Source organism: Lolium perenne, chromosome 1 (assembly GCF_019359855.2).
Source record: "Lolium perenne isolate Kyuss_39 chromosome 1, Kyuss_2.0, whole genome shotgun sequence".
Classification (NCBI taxonomy): Eukaryota; Viridiplantae; Streptophyta; class Magnoliopsida; order Poales; family Poaceae; genus Lolium; species Lolium perenne.
Genome location: NC_067244.2, coordinates 64,401,017 through 64,415,982, shown reverse-complemented (window position 1 = coordinate 64,415,982; position 14,966 = coordinate 64,401,017). Strand labels below are relative to the sequence as shown.

General features: G+C 43.0%; 1 long non-coding RNA gene across 1 annotated transcript; it reads left to right on the top strand.

Annotated features, from left to right (window-relative positions):
• Positions 1 to 12,775: 12,775 nt before the first annotated feature.
• Positions 12,776 to 14,733, top strand: LOC127342708 (uncharacterized). Its single transcript, XR_007876859.2, has 2 exons — positions 12,776 to 13,047; positions 14,227 to 14,733. It is a non-coding gene; the product is annotated as an uncharacterized lncRNA (long non-coding RNA).
• The last annotated feature ends 233 nt before the right edge of the window (positions 14,734 to 14,966 follow it).

Here is a 14,966-nt window from a genome sequence, read left to right as displayed (position 1 = left end):
AAACAAGTTAGACGTTCTCTAATTTGGTTTGCATATTTTACGTGGTTTAGGGTTTTCGAGTAAGATCCAATCTACCTACGAACATGAACCACAACGGTGATACTAGTGTTGTCAATAGAAGAGTAAATTGAATCTTCACTATAGTAGGAGAGACAGACACCCGCAAAGCCACTTATGCAATACAAGTTGCATGTCGAGCGTGGAGCAAATCTCATGAACGCGGTCATGTAAAGTTAGCCCGAGCCGCTTCATCCCACTATGCCACAAAGATGCAAAGTACTCAACTAAAGATAACAAAAGCATCAACGCCCACAAACCATTGTGTTCTACTCGTGCAACCATCTATGCATAGACACGGCTCTGATACCACTGTAGGATAACGTTGCATAGAAAACAAAAAATTTCCTATCGCGAACACGCAATCCAAGCCAAGATGCAATCTAGAAGACGGTAGCAACGAGGGGGTATCGAGTCTCACCCTTGAAGAGATTCCAAAGCCTACAAGAGGAGGCTCTTGTTGCTGCGGTAGACGTTCACTTGCCGCTTGCAAAAGCGCGTAGAAGATCTTGATCACGATCGGTTCCGGCGCCACGAACGGGCAGCACCTCCGTACTCGGTCACACGTTCGGTTGTTGATGAAGACGACGTCCACCTCCCCGTTCCAGCGGGCAGCGGAAGTAGTAGCTCCTCTTGAATCCGACAGCACGACGGCGTGGTGTCGGTGGTGGTGAAGAAGTCCGGCAGAGCTTCGCTAAGCGTGCGGGAAGTGGAGGAGCGGGGCGGCTAGGGTTTGGGGAGAGGGGGGCGCCGGCCAGTATGGGGTGCGGCCACCTTGGTGGTGTTTTAGGTGGCCGGCCCCCTCCCCCTTGGCCCTCATTATATAGGTGGAACCCCAAGAGTTGGTCTCCAAGTCTTCGAATAAGACCCGAACCAAAAACCTTCCATATGGAGGGGAAACCTAGCCAAGGTAGGACTCCCACTAGAGGTGGGAGTTCCACCTCCCATATGGGGGGGGTGGCCGGCCCCCTAAGGGGGAGTCCACTTGGGACTCCACCCCCACTAGGGTTGGCCGGCCATGGAGGTGGAGTCCCATGTGGACTCCACCTTCCTTGGTGGTTTCTTCCGGACTTTTCTAGAACCTTCTAGAACCTTCCATAGAACCTTCCGCGACATTTTAATTCACATAAAATGACATCCTATATATGAATCTTATTCTCCGGACCATTCCGGAACTCCTCGTGATGTCCGGGATCTCATCCGGGACTCCGAACAAATATTCGAACTCCATTCCATATTCAAGTTCTACCATTTCAACATCCAACTTTAAGTGTGTCACCCTACGGTTCGTGAACTATGCGGACATGGTTGAGTACTCACTCCGACCAATAACCAATAGTGGGATCTGGAGATCCATAATGGCTCCCACATATTCAACGATGACTTTAGTGATCGAATGAACCATTCACATACAATACCAATTCCCTCTGTCACGCGATATTTTACTTGTCCGAGGTTTGATCTTCGGTATCACTCTATACCTTGTTCAACCTCGTCTCCTGACAAGTACTCTTTACTCGTACCGTGGTATGTGGTCTCTTATGAACTTATTCATATGCTTGCAAGACATTAGACGACATTCCACCGAGAGGGCCCAGAGTATATCTATCCGTCATCGGGATGGACAAATCCCACTGTTGATCCATATGCCTCAACTCATACTTTCCGGATACTTAATCCCACCTTTATAACCACCTATTTACGCAGTGGCGTTTGATGTAATCAAAGTACCTTTCCGGTATAAGTGATTTACATGATCTCATGGTCATAAGGACTAGGTAACTATGTATCGAAAGCTTATAGCAAATAACTTAATGACGAGATCTTATGCTACGCTTAATTGGGTGTGTCCATTACATCATTCATATAATGAAATAACCTTGTTATTAATAACATCCAATGTTCATGATTATGAAACTAATCATCCATTAATCAACAAGCTAGTTTAAGAGGCATACTAGGGACTTCATTGTTGTCTACATATCACACATGTACTAATGTTTCAGTTAATACAATTATAGCATGATATATAAACATTTATCATAAACATAAAGATATAAATAATAACCATTTTATTATTGCCTCTAGGGCATATCTCCTTCACTAGCTAGCTCAGGCGGTGCCTAACTTGGTCGGGGTGCTGCGATGTCTGGCGCGTCTGCGGCGGGATTTCGTCACCGTCTCCGGCGGCGGCGGGCACGGGTCGTGGTCGCGAGGTTGTCTGGCAGCTTCGTGGTGGCGCGACGATGCTCAACGTGCCGCGGGAGGGACCAGGGGCTGCGCGAGGTGGCCAGGCGACAGGTGGCCAGCGCGTGTCTGCGGGCATGCGCGCGCGATGGCGTCGGCATGGTCTGGCCGTCCTGGGCGCGAGCGTGTCCGGTGGCTGTCGTGCTCCTCCTCGACCAGGGCGTGTGTAGGCGGTTGCAGTTGGGCGAGGTGGAGCTCAATGGCACGGTGGCCGTGGCTGGTGAGGGAAGGAGAGGGGAGAGGCTTGCCATGTGGAACATGGCCGGCATGGCCTTGTCGGTGCCATGCATAGCTCCTCTCTTAGGGTTCCTATGCTGGTGTGAGAGAGAGAGGGGACCAAGGGACAGGTAGGGCTCAAGTGGTGAAGTTAGGGTTAGGCAAACACTACTTAGAATAGTGTTTAGGATTTGATCATAATTGCAAATTCAAATTTGTGCCAAATTTGATCTATGCAAAGTGGTTCCAAAATTTGAAATTGGTTGGTTTGGATTAGTTGCAAATGACCAGAGACACACAATGGTGGTGGTGGCATTGCAAAAATAAAAGAAATGCAATTTTTGCAAAGTGTGAGATTGTTGAAATTGTTAAAAAGTCTCAACTTTGCATGAGCATAGTTTTTGATCCAAGATGAATTTGGTATCGTGGTCTTTACAAAAGTTGTTCACCTTGATGTGTACTTGGATGTGGTGCAAAGAATTGGATTTGTTTGGTTTGAAAAACTTGAAATCCAGGGGCTCAAAGTAGTGACCAGATTGCAAATGGCAGATTTGACAATCATTGCATGTGATCACAATTTGAGTTCAATTTGGTTTGATTTGTATTTCTTTGATTCCAAAAGTTGTAATAAGTGTTTAATAACATATTACAACTAATGGTGAAAGTCAAATGGGTCTAGGGTAAATATTTGCAAAAATGGCATAAGCCATATGTGAGGGTTTTAGGGTTTTTCTTATTTGATTTCTTTTCTTTTTATTTGATTTGATTTGTGATCTTCTCTTGATCAATTTAGGATTTTAGGGTTTAGTACATAAACATAGAAGCACTCATCATGGCATACCACACAAAAATGCACAAGTCCTATGCATAGTACTATATGCAAATAAAAGTTTTTGTTGGTTCTAAATTTTGGATCTTGGAAATTCTTCTTCTTCCTTTATTTGAAAATTGGGATGTTACAACTGCAGGATAAAATCGGCTAACATCGCCATCAGCATTTGCAATTGCAATCAAGTCCAATGAAGGATGTTTCGACAGCACAAAGGCAAAATCTGATTCGGCTCCTGCGAGAAGTTGGAAACGAACTAGTTGACGAACTTTATTGGCGTTACTAAACATCGACATCAAAGTCTGAAATGTTGGACGGACTATATTCAAAGGAAACATCGTCTTCCAGATCATTATCAAGCCAATATAGCATTTATCAAAGAATCGGTGCACTTGTTGCACCCGATCTTGAAATTTAACGAATGTAGTAGCCTTCGATTAGTTCTTCCAGAAGACTACGTCAAAATGTGCCAGACTAGTCAAAGCATGTACACGTTCGTGCACGTGCTTATTCTCTTCTGATAGATTCAGAGCTATGACTATCGAAAGCAATGATAGAAACGGCATCAGAAAGATATTTCTGGCGGTATCAAGGAAACTTAGGAAGAAACAAGCACTTACAGTTCAAGATTTCTATTGCTTTGTGCAATTCATTCATTGCATATCCTTCTACATCAATGGCCAGTTCGCTCTTCTTCTTTATAATAGCAGCCATGGCATGGAGGCCCGCATATGTTGTTCCAATTGGTGAATATGGGTCTTCATGTGTTGAAGCAGATCACGTTCAGAAACATTGGCCAAGGAACCTGGAAGGAACGGGAGCCACCTGCAAAAAACATCATCAAGTGCGTCAAGGAATATATGTAATTAATCTCACTCCCATCGGGAGCATACATTTATAAGCCAGAAATATTGCAAGTGAAACAAGGAAATACTGGCAACGCTGCTAGCATGGAATTTATTACAATCGAAAGGCTTTTAGAAAAGGAATTGTTTAAAACAAATGGCGAAGGTTACACATTGACAAAAATAAAATCAAGGAGCTTGGGTCTAAGTCGATAAGCTTGGGCCAGCCTTTCCAGCTGTCGATTTGTTGGCTGAAACCAATTCCAGAAGCTACAGTGCGCATTTGCGCGCTGATGCTTTGAAAAGGTTGAGGTCAATAGCTTGCCCGTCTCGGTCCTTCGGTAGCTCTTTCGTCATCAGCTCTATATTATCTTTAAGCAATGCCCCATCATAAGCTGGAAAGCAAGGAGAGCATCGTAGGTACGCGATGTACGTTTGAATGCCTCGATGGTGCCTTCAACGTCTACGGTGAAAGCATCCGTCAACTGCTCCAGTGATTTCTCTTGATCGGCCTTTGGGAAGATCATGGCGTGGGGCCTCGACATAACACCCTTGTTCTTTTGGAGAAGAGCACAAATGAGATCACCAGACTCGATTGCCATAGACAGAGCATCGGCAGAAGAATTATCAGGGAGCTTGCCTCTAGGACCAGCAGGAATATCGGCGCCTTCTATAGAATATAAGCAATAGAAGATTTAAATACAATGAAGTTAAGAAAAGAAGGTTCAAGGTTAAGGCATTGAAAATTACCGACAGCGAGGGTAAGCCGTCGGTATGGCACCACTGGTGGGACAAAGCTGTGACGCCTAGCAGCGGCGATGATTCCCCGCCGCTAGACAACGTCGAGGAATGGGAGGCCAATGAGGAGAAGAGGAGGCCGAGGATAGCTGTTCGGCTCATTTATTATCCCACTTCAGCGAGCGATGAGTAATCCGTGTCTTCTCACTGTTTAAAGCTACCACACGCTATGAGACTAGTCACAATGGGAAGTATCATATACTAGTATCATGCACATGACACTAGTTTATGATAGTACCCCTACAATGCATAGTATCATAAGATAGTATCATAGTATCATCATATTTAATATTTTGTATAATCTCAATGCAAATTGGTGTACATGATGTGTTTCCCATTAAATTTTCTTCCTTTACGTGCTATGATACGGTATCATATTAGAGCAAGTACAATAAGGTACAGTCAGCTGGGTATAAGTAATAAAATATTATTAGTTTGCTTAGTTGGAGGAGAGAGATTAGGAGAGAGAAGAGAAGTGAGCTCTTATCTAATAGCCAACTCTAACACGTGCTCCTAGGCATTATGTGAGACTAAAAGGTGGGTCATGTATTGTAAAAGTACTACACTTTTATAGCTTACTATTGTACATGCTAGCTATAAATTGACTATGGATGATGTGACAAATTGTTATAGCCGGCTACCGGCTACACTATTGTTCTTGCTCTTATGATACCATTCTCATCTCTCACCTCATTAATTGGTGCACTACATTAGATTTTTGCCAACATGACATGCATGATACTACTTATGATATTCCTATTGTGCCTACTATCATTATTCACTTCGCATGGCTTGTCAGCTCGGCTTTGATTGAGTGGACCACTACCTAGCCAACCTGCTGCCAGAGACACTTTCTCACTTCTGGCGTGAGTTAACAATGCGGAATGCTACAGCTGGCCAGCAGTTTTGCAGCGAGTGTTGCTAATTAGAGTGTGTACTTTGACAGCTTTGTTGCACGTAAAACGAATCTATACGTTCGATCGAACGTCATCCAGTAGAGGGAATTTCGGTGGTAACACCATATTTTATTTGTGCAAAATACTTAGATTAAAATCACAATACTCTGAAGAAGATCTCATTATAATGGCGATGGCTATGTCTATCGAGGAGATGAAGGATGAACTATGAGGATGGATCTTCTTCGGTGTGATACAGATGGATCTGATGGATGATGGCTCTGTTTTGCGACGAATGACTCTCTTTTTAGCATCGGTCCCTTCACGACTTTTATAGTGTTTAACCTCGGGAACGCAGTCGTGGGTGGTACGGGCGGGGCTTGCCCGTACGGATGCCCGTTAAAGCCCCTGAAATCGCATTTCCGAGCGTAGTTCTTTGCCATGTTTCTGACACGACTTTCTTCGGTAATTGTAGATCCATTTACCATTATGATGTGATATCATGCACAACATCCAAAAATAGAAGAGATTCACATCTTTGCATTGATTAGACATTAGTGACAAGTTAAGAGGTAAACTTAGTCAATTTCTTGACTTAGCTACGGGTTTAAACGCGATAAAATGTGGCGTATTTCACATCCATCGATCTCCTAGATTCGATCTTGGTGTTTTGTTGTTGCAACGCAGGAATTTTTGTTTTCTATCTGATGAACCATTCAGGCTCCAGATCGCGCTTGGGCACGGGCGAGACATGCACCCGGCGGTGGCTAGGCCACCAGGGAGGTGCACGCCGCGCGAGTTCCAGCACGATATCTAGTTGTCGTGCAGGAGCCGCGCCATCTCGATGGTGAGCGGCACCCTGTTCGGCCACGCCTCCTTTTTCACGCTGTTGTCAGATGCCTCGAAGTCGTTCTTCTTCCCCATGGTGATGCGGCAGCGCGTGGTTTGCATATATAGTTTGAGAAGCCCAACGTCTATATTTAAGATATAAGTAGAGTTGAAGCCACTTTTGTTATCCAACACAATATATAATGAAACATCATAAGTTTGAAAAGAAAATGCCTTTTTCAAGAAAAAAATGTGTTATCTTTAACTACGACATACAATGTTAGAGGCCAATAGAGTTTAAAAGTCAAAGCATTCATCAAATCACATAATTATGAAGTGCTCAAACACTATAAATAATGTTTGGTATAATTTAATGGTTTTTTAGTCGTGAATATTTTTTGAGTTTCCTGCTTGCATACCGTTCCTAACTTAATGCTATAGCATTTAATTAAAAAAGTAAATGTATGAGCATAAGGGCATGTTATATAACAAAGGAACTCTTAGGTATGAAAAACAAACATAGTACATGTTTGGTTAATTAAGATGTCTTATATTTTGAAAATAAAGGTAAGATATTTTGTGGGAGAAATTATATGGTGCATGTTACATATCTATACATGAATAAGGATGGTGCCATTGCGGGCGGGAGCGCGGGCGCTAGCGGCGGCGACGGGGCGAGAGAGGGGCGGGAGGCGGGCAGGACGAGAGTGGCGGGCGACGGCGGGGGCGCCCGGCGATATCGCCCGCTCCCGCCCGGCTGCCGCCTGCGTTGGCGGCGAGAGAGAGGCGAGAGGGGGGCGGGAGAGAGGCGAGAGCGTTGGCGGCGCGGGGCGAGAGCGAGGCGGGCGAGAGTGCGGGCGAGAGCGGGCGTTAGGCGGGCGGTAGGAGGGCGGTAGGCGGGCTAGAGCGGGCGAGAGCGGGGCGAGAGCGGGCTAACAGCTAGCTGACGTGGTGCGCTCTGATTTGTCCACGCCAGCTAGCCGTTGCTGGTTCAAAAAACCCTAAAATTTCATCTCCACCCCTATAAATACACCCCATATGTTTCACTCACTCCACACCCATCTCATCTCCATTCATCACCTTCCCTCTCTCAAAACTTCTCCACCATGTCCGGTTGGACTCCACCAGATTTCACCACGTTCACGGATCTGATTCACGAAGGGTCACCAATAGACCTCGATGGTGTCTCTCCGACACATCGTCGCACCAATGTCGCTTCTTCGCCGATTCCCCGAGTTTTATACTCCCCCGGCGCACCACCTCCGGGGCCATATGGCCCATACGCTCCACCTCCGGCGCCTCCGGGGCCATATGGTTCATACCCTCCGCCTCCGTATCCATACCCTCAAGCACCTCCAAATGCTCCACCTATAGGTAGCGGGAGTGGCACTGTATTCCGTACCCACCACCTTCGTACGGTTCATACCCTCCACCTCCGTATCCATACGCGCCATATGGTACGTACCCCCCACCACCTTCTGAAGCTCCAAGCTCCGAGTCCAATGCCGCGGAAACAATCGTACCACCGCGTCCAAAGAGGCTTGACTGGACTGTTGAGGAAGAGGAAAAACTGGTACTTTACTTACCCATCACATATTTATTTCGGGGTTGGTTGTTGCTTGAATTTTTCACTAACAATATCTATTTCGTGGTAGGTTAATGCTTGGCTTTTTAACTCCAAGGACTCTGTTGCCGGTAATTGCAAGACCGGCACAAGTTTTTGGGGTCAGATAGCTGCAACCTTCAACTCTACCTCGGATCCTGCCCGTCATCGGACCTCGAAGCAGCTGAAGGATCATTGGAACGCCTACAACAAGGAGGTGTCCCTGTTCAATGGATACTACATCCAAGAAGAGCGGTTACGTCAGAGTGGAGCAGACGATGATATGGTCATGAAGTCGGCAATGGAGAGGTACGCGAATGACAAAAGAGTGACTCACCCATTCAGAAAGCACCACTGGTGGCAAGCTGTTCGCAATGAAGCGAAGTGGAAAGGACAACATGGTCCTGGTAGTGGAACCGAGTCCAGTTCCAAGAGAAGCCGTCTAGGACTTTCTGGTGAGTACAACTCTAGCGAGGCGATGACGGAGGAGGAGCATCCAACGGGCCGCGATAGGGCCAAGGCCGCGGTACGTAAGGGTAGGAGGAAGGGGAAGGACTCCTCATCAAGCAGTGAGGTAGGAAGTAAATCCTTCGCGATGAGGAACATGATGAATGATTTAGTGAATGCTAAACTATTCAAACAATGGAACAAAATGAAAGATCGATCAACCGACGACATGAACGAAGCAGAAAAGCGCTTACATGCGAAGGCCATCAAGATGTGCGAAAAAGAGCTTGGTCTGGCAGATGATGAGGACGAGGAGCAGCGGAAAGAAGAGGAAGGGGAAGAGGAGTAGAATTTTTATTTATTATGTAATTTTTAAAATTTATTATGCAATTTTATTAATTATTATGTAATCGGTAACATTTTTAGTTGAATAAAATATTTTTCTTGCATTATTTTGAATGTTTACAAAAAATCAAGTGAAATAACTTAATCTAAAAAAGAAATAGTGATGTGGAGGAGAGAGAAGTGAGAGGTGACACTATAGCATGTGCACTGGCACCGTGGGGTGAGAGTGGGGTGAGAGTGGGGTGAGAGTGAGGAAAAAAGCTGACGTGGCGGGTGAGAGTGGTGTGGTGCATTGGCACCAGCCTAAGGAAAATACACAGTTGACATGGAAGAATTTTTTGCATTTCCGATATTGAGTGGATATCCATCTAGGGTTTCCAAATCCACATAGACAAACAATTTTGGTCGGATTGCATAACCTATATTTCGAAATAATATGATAAGCCAATTTGATGTGAATAACTAACCAAACTATTAATCAGGAGGGGGCTAATTATTTCCTCAAGTTAATATTGTACCTTAATGAAGAACTGAAAGTAATGATCAGGAGATTATATTCACCAAAGTTACCACCTATTAGCTCAGTCCATATATTGAAAATATGAAGTGCTTGAAAAACAACATAGAAAATGATCAAGCCATAGTAGACCAACCGAACTTTTCGAAGAAATAGCCTAGCGAGATATTCATTGGATTGCCGAGTGATCAGCCTAATTAACTCCAGAAAAATTGTATGTATCTTCCTCGACTCCCCTTTATTAAGGGGAATTTGGACCTTTTTTGCAATCACTGTAGCTGAAAGCAGTCTCAGAATTGCTACTGCATTAATATTTATTCCGGCAGATTGGCAGATCTGCTCCAGCTCCACAGATGCTAGGATGCTCGGGGGCACAATCCATGGATGTTAGCACATTTGAAAGGAGCTAAATTGGAAGAAAAAAAAAAGTCAATGTGCTTCTATAGATGATAAGGTCAATTTAGTGCATCTATAGATTGGTAAATTGGTAAAATGGAGTTAGATGTGCACAAAATAATAGTGGTCCCAGAGAAAGAAATATTCTATATCAGGTTATAGGATATAATCAATCACATACCATACTATTATCTATAGGCGATACTGAAGTATTTTGAAAAGATCTCATATGCTTGGCCAACCCACATCTCTCTAAATTGAAGAGATAATCTTATTTCCCTAAACCAAAAGATACTCTTATTCTCTGCACGCTGAGCTTTTCATAACTTTTGACTGAGCCTCGCTATTCCTCGCCTTTACGTAAAATTTTCTATTTTTACCTATGTATAATTTGTTTCAATGAGAGGTCCAAGTTTGGTCATGGAATGAGTTATCATTCACTTACACCTGAATTTCTAAACCTTAGAAGGCCAAGCTTAGGGCGTCTATGATTCCAAGGATTTTCATAGAGAAATAAGGCACACCTTATAGCCCGAGCGTGTTTCTAACCGGTGTTTTATGATCTTGGGTTGCAACTTCATGGAGTGTAAACCATACCATATAAGCCATTTCTGAAAACTCACTTTAATATATTATGTGCTTCATGATTTGGATTGCAGCTTCATGGACCTATTTTCGAGTAGTTGTGAGATAATATTGAAGGCATCTATGCGATTTGAATAATAACCACCTAGGTAAACATGGCAATTAAAATGCAAAATGACTCAGGCTTACAAAAGGAAAATTACACCTGAGTATAATAAATAAAAAATTATGTTTTTGCCTATGTATAATTTTTGTAATGAGAGATCCAATAGTTGGTCATAGACTGAGTTTTCATTCACTTACACCTGATTTTTTTCTAAGCTGAAACAACCAAGCTTAGGGCGTCTATGATTCCAAGGATTTTTCATAGAGAAAATAAGCCATAACTTATAGCCTGGACGTGATTTTTGCGGTCTTGAATTATTATCTGAAAACTGACTTTAGTATATTACCTGATTTATCATCTTGGCTTCGAGCTTCATGGACTATTTTCAAGTGGCCGCAAGATAATCTTCAAGGCATCTGGGAGATTTTTTTTGAAGGCATATGGGAGATTCGAATAATGATAACCTACATAAAGATTTCCTAGGCAATTAACTTCCAAAACAAATCTTCGAAAAAATTAAATTACCTCTAGGTGATGAAAGCAATAAATTTTTTTAACCATGATAGAGAAGAGGGTCATCATCTAAATGTATAGAAAACATGAAAGAAATCTGACTCTAACTTGCGTATATTTTCTCCGTTTCAGACTATGAAATTACCAATAGTACGTCAAACCTAGTAGTGGCGACCCTTTAGTGATGTTGTTAATAATAGAAACTTAAAACGGATTACAAAAACCATTCGTATCGGTGTAAAGCTATATCTAGGAAAACACATATTTCTAAATTAAGAAATCGGAGCTGAAAGGGAGTCAGAAATTAAAATTCAGAAAAAGAACAGGCGTTGTCTTTCTCTTTGCTCCACACTGTTCGTTCATGCATATAGAGTTCTATATTTCATTGTGAAGAAATATATGTAGCATTTAAAGGTAATCTCACCTGCTATTACGTGTTTGGGGATCTCCGTCAGTGTGCATGAAGCAAGATCTAATTCCATGGATCCATCCATCTTGCATGGATGCAGGACCGCATGTTGTATTCCGGCTGTGTGCATGAAATTAGTATCACCAACGGAGGATGCTCCGTATTCACTGATCCCGTTCCATAAACTGATTGGGTCAAACAATATATTACTATACTTATTTGGTAACAAACTTCTTTTTTCTTACAATTTTGATTTTTTTTTGAGACTACCGACATGCTGACACGTATGCTAAATTGTGGTTAATTTCCGCAGTGAGTTTTTAGTGTACAGTTTCGAAGCTATCTTGGAATTTTTGTGCTTCTTTCCTTGTGTTATGTAGTGGGCATCGTTATGGCCTGGGTGGATGTAGCAGTTTCGTTTTCTCTGGCCCGCTGTGCTCCTCATCGTGCCACGTGCGTGGATTTAGTTAATCGGCTGGTCAAAGCGGTGCCCACTACCGAATGATTCAAGCGTTCGTTTTGCCTCAACCTTTTCTTTTCTCGGATTCCTTTTTCTCTCCGCTCTCCTCTTTTCCATTGCCGCCGGCGCCACATCCTTCCAGGGCCGGCGCCTTCCTCTCTCGCTCTGTCCGCCGCTCCGTGCGGATTTAAGTGTAGTGGACGTGTACGTGCTCGCCGGCTGAGCGAACGAATATGAGCGGTGGCCCTGCCCTACAGCGAGACCCTGGCAGAGCTGTGTGTCAGGCGGCCATGGAGAGGGTCGGCTCCGGTGTAGCGGCCGTCGAGGAGATGCTCCGGCTCCCCCAATCATTCTCCACCTGTGCCATCCTTCTATTTGCGACCAAGATAGTAGAACCCTGGAAGAAGCTTTCATGGCGGCTGCTCCTCCGCCCCCTTGGTCCGGTCGTCTCCTCTCCTTCCTCGCTGGAGTGTGAAGGAGGTGACGCGCGCTGCGAGGCTGCGGGTGAACTCGCCGTGCGAAACCCTCCGCGTCGAGGCCTCGTGTCTTCTCCAGGACCGGCCGCTGCCTCCCCCGTCATTCCACAGCAGGTTCTCTAGCGTGTTTGTCCCCAGCTCTTCAGATCTGTTCGTTTTTTTCTTGGCCGCCGCATACTGGGACTCTGGGAGACCACTTAATGTTTGCTTATATCCACATGGTTTCCTCTTGAGTACAGGAAGTTGCTTCAGTTCATCAGTCGATGCTTCGCTTTTGGTCGATGAGAGGTGGTTTCCTGTCATTTGTTTCTGACAAGCGTTTCAGGTTTCACTTTCCTTTGAATTGTCGTTGTGGTCCTTGCCAGGGTTCTGCTGCTCACTAGCAACTAAGATTTGGTAGGACGATTTGGCCACGAAGCTTGGTTTTTCTGACCAGAAGAGGAACCTGCCAATGGCATAGTCAACAATCGCTAGGTACCAAAAATAATCTCCCTTCTTCCCTTTTTCTTCTTGGATTCTTGCTACTTAATTTGTCCCGTCCTTCATTACCCAATTTAATTTTTGTGAAACTGCAAAAACTACATACGTTCTTTATCTTGCACTATATATTCTTCTATTTGTATCTATTATCATTTCCTGTAAGTAAACCTTGCTTACTGTAATGTCCTAATTCTTTTGAGAAACACATTATTAGGAGGCATTGGAGGTAAAAATAATTAGTTTGTAATATCCTATCCTTCTGCTGGCAAATACTGAACTTCTGCTGACTGTGCAATTGATTTTTTTTTTTTTAGATTCGTCCTTCCCTTTTATAAAGCATGGAATACAAGTTTTCTATTTTCCTTTCTTTATATCTGCTTATGCTAAGAAAATAATGAGTAAACGAATAGTTAATGGAGAATAGGTATGTCAATTGTTTTACTCTGCACCAATAGGCATATTTAATTGTATTTTACAACCTATATATTGTTGTTGACCTACAGTAGTTATGTTTGAACATTCTGATTGTGTAGTTCACTAGGAATATAGAGATCAGGACACACGACATCACTTACATGATTGGATTTTATTGCCATTGACCATGAGGTATATACTCTTGAAAATTCAAACACTTTGTTTACTCGCCCTCTGTTATAAACCGCTTGGATTGTTGGAACCAATATGTGGCCTCCTTTTGCCAACAAATATATTATTATCTGATTATCTTCATCTATGGTACTTAAACTTCACAGAAGATAGTATTATTTTTACCATTATAATGCTACAGTTCTATAAGTACTTAACCCTATAATTCATTCAGCTATAAATAGATCAACATTTATTTACTCTGTCTTTCTAAGCTACTGAAATGTCCACCTGATAATAATATGGTACATGATTAAGGAAAAATGGTTTGGCCACTGCCTGAATTTTGAGTTACGCATAGATGATACCATTTAAGCCGTATGCAACCCAGTATATGTGAGGTACTTATATAGAGCAAAGATGCCCCGTTATTCCTCAGTTCCAATTATTTGTACAATGAAAAAAAAATGCGATTAAAGTTCTAATTTTCCTCATTAAAGCTCATAGAAAATTCCCCCCTGGAATGCTTTGGTAACTAACTTAATTTTTTCGTGTACAATTAATATTAAAGTCTGGCCGCCATTTTAGGGGAACACGATAGAGGGAGCTGTGTACCAGCCAACTGCGTCGATCAATTCAGAGACTAATGGAAGGAAGGCTTGATCTACATTTGAGATGTTCATTGCCGCGGGGGCACGAAAGAAGTGCAGAACGGCAGAGCATCCGTACATCATCAACTTTGTTCAATGTACAACGATACAGGAAGTTACTCTTCAGCCTGAGAATATGCCTCTGTTTGCATATAAGGCTTATCCATTTGATGTTATGGAAGCATGTATTCAACAATACTATTCTACTGATGCAGCCTAAACTCAGTTATTGTTGTGTAACCTAAGTAATATTTTGACCCAGTATTTCCTGTTCAGCCTAGATTTGTCCCGGTCATTCTCTTTTGTTCCATAGCATATCTAGGGTATTTGCATCAGCTTCTGCATTGGTGTTTCATAGCGCAAGCCTTTTTAGGTGATGATAATGTTATATTTCTTCATTTATTATATGCCTATTCTTTATCCATCATAAAGTTGGGCTATAAAATTTGTTTTCTTAGAATTATGAAGGTTGCTTAAGGGCAAAGACTGTCATGACATACTTTTCATTTCTCATCTACAAACAAAAAATTGGATTCAGCCATCAGATAAGTATCTTCTGTCTTTTATTTTGTCTAGACGGATTATTACACTCAGACGTAATGCATCATGTCCTTGCAAACAAAACATATAATATATATACCCTCTTTGTTTCCTTTTCGACTATTTGAAAAGTAACTT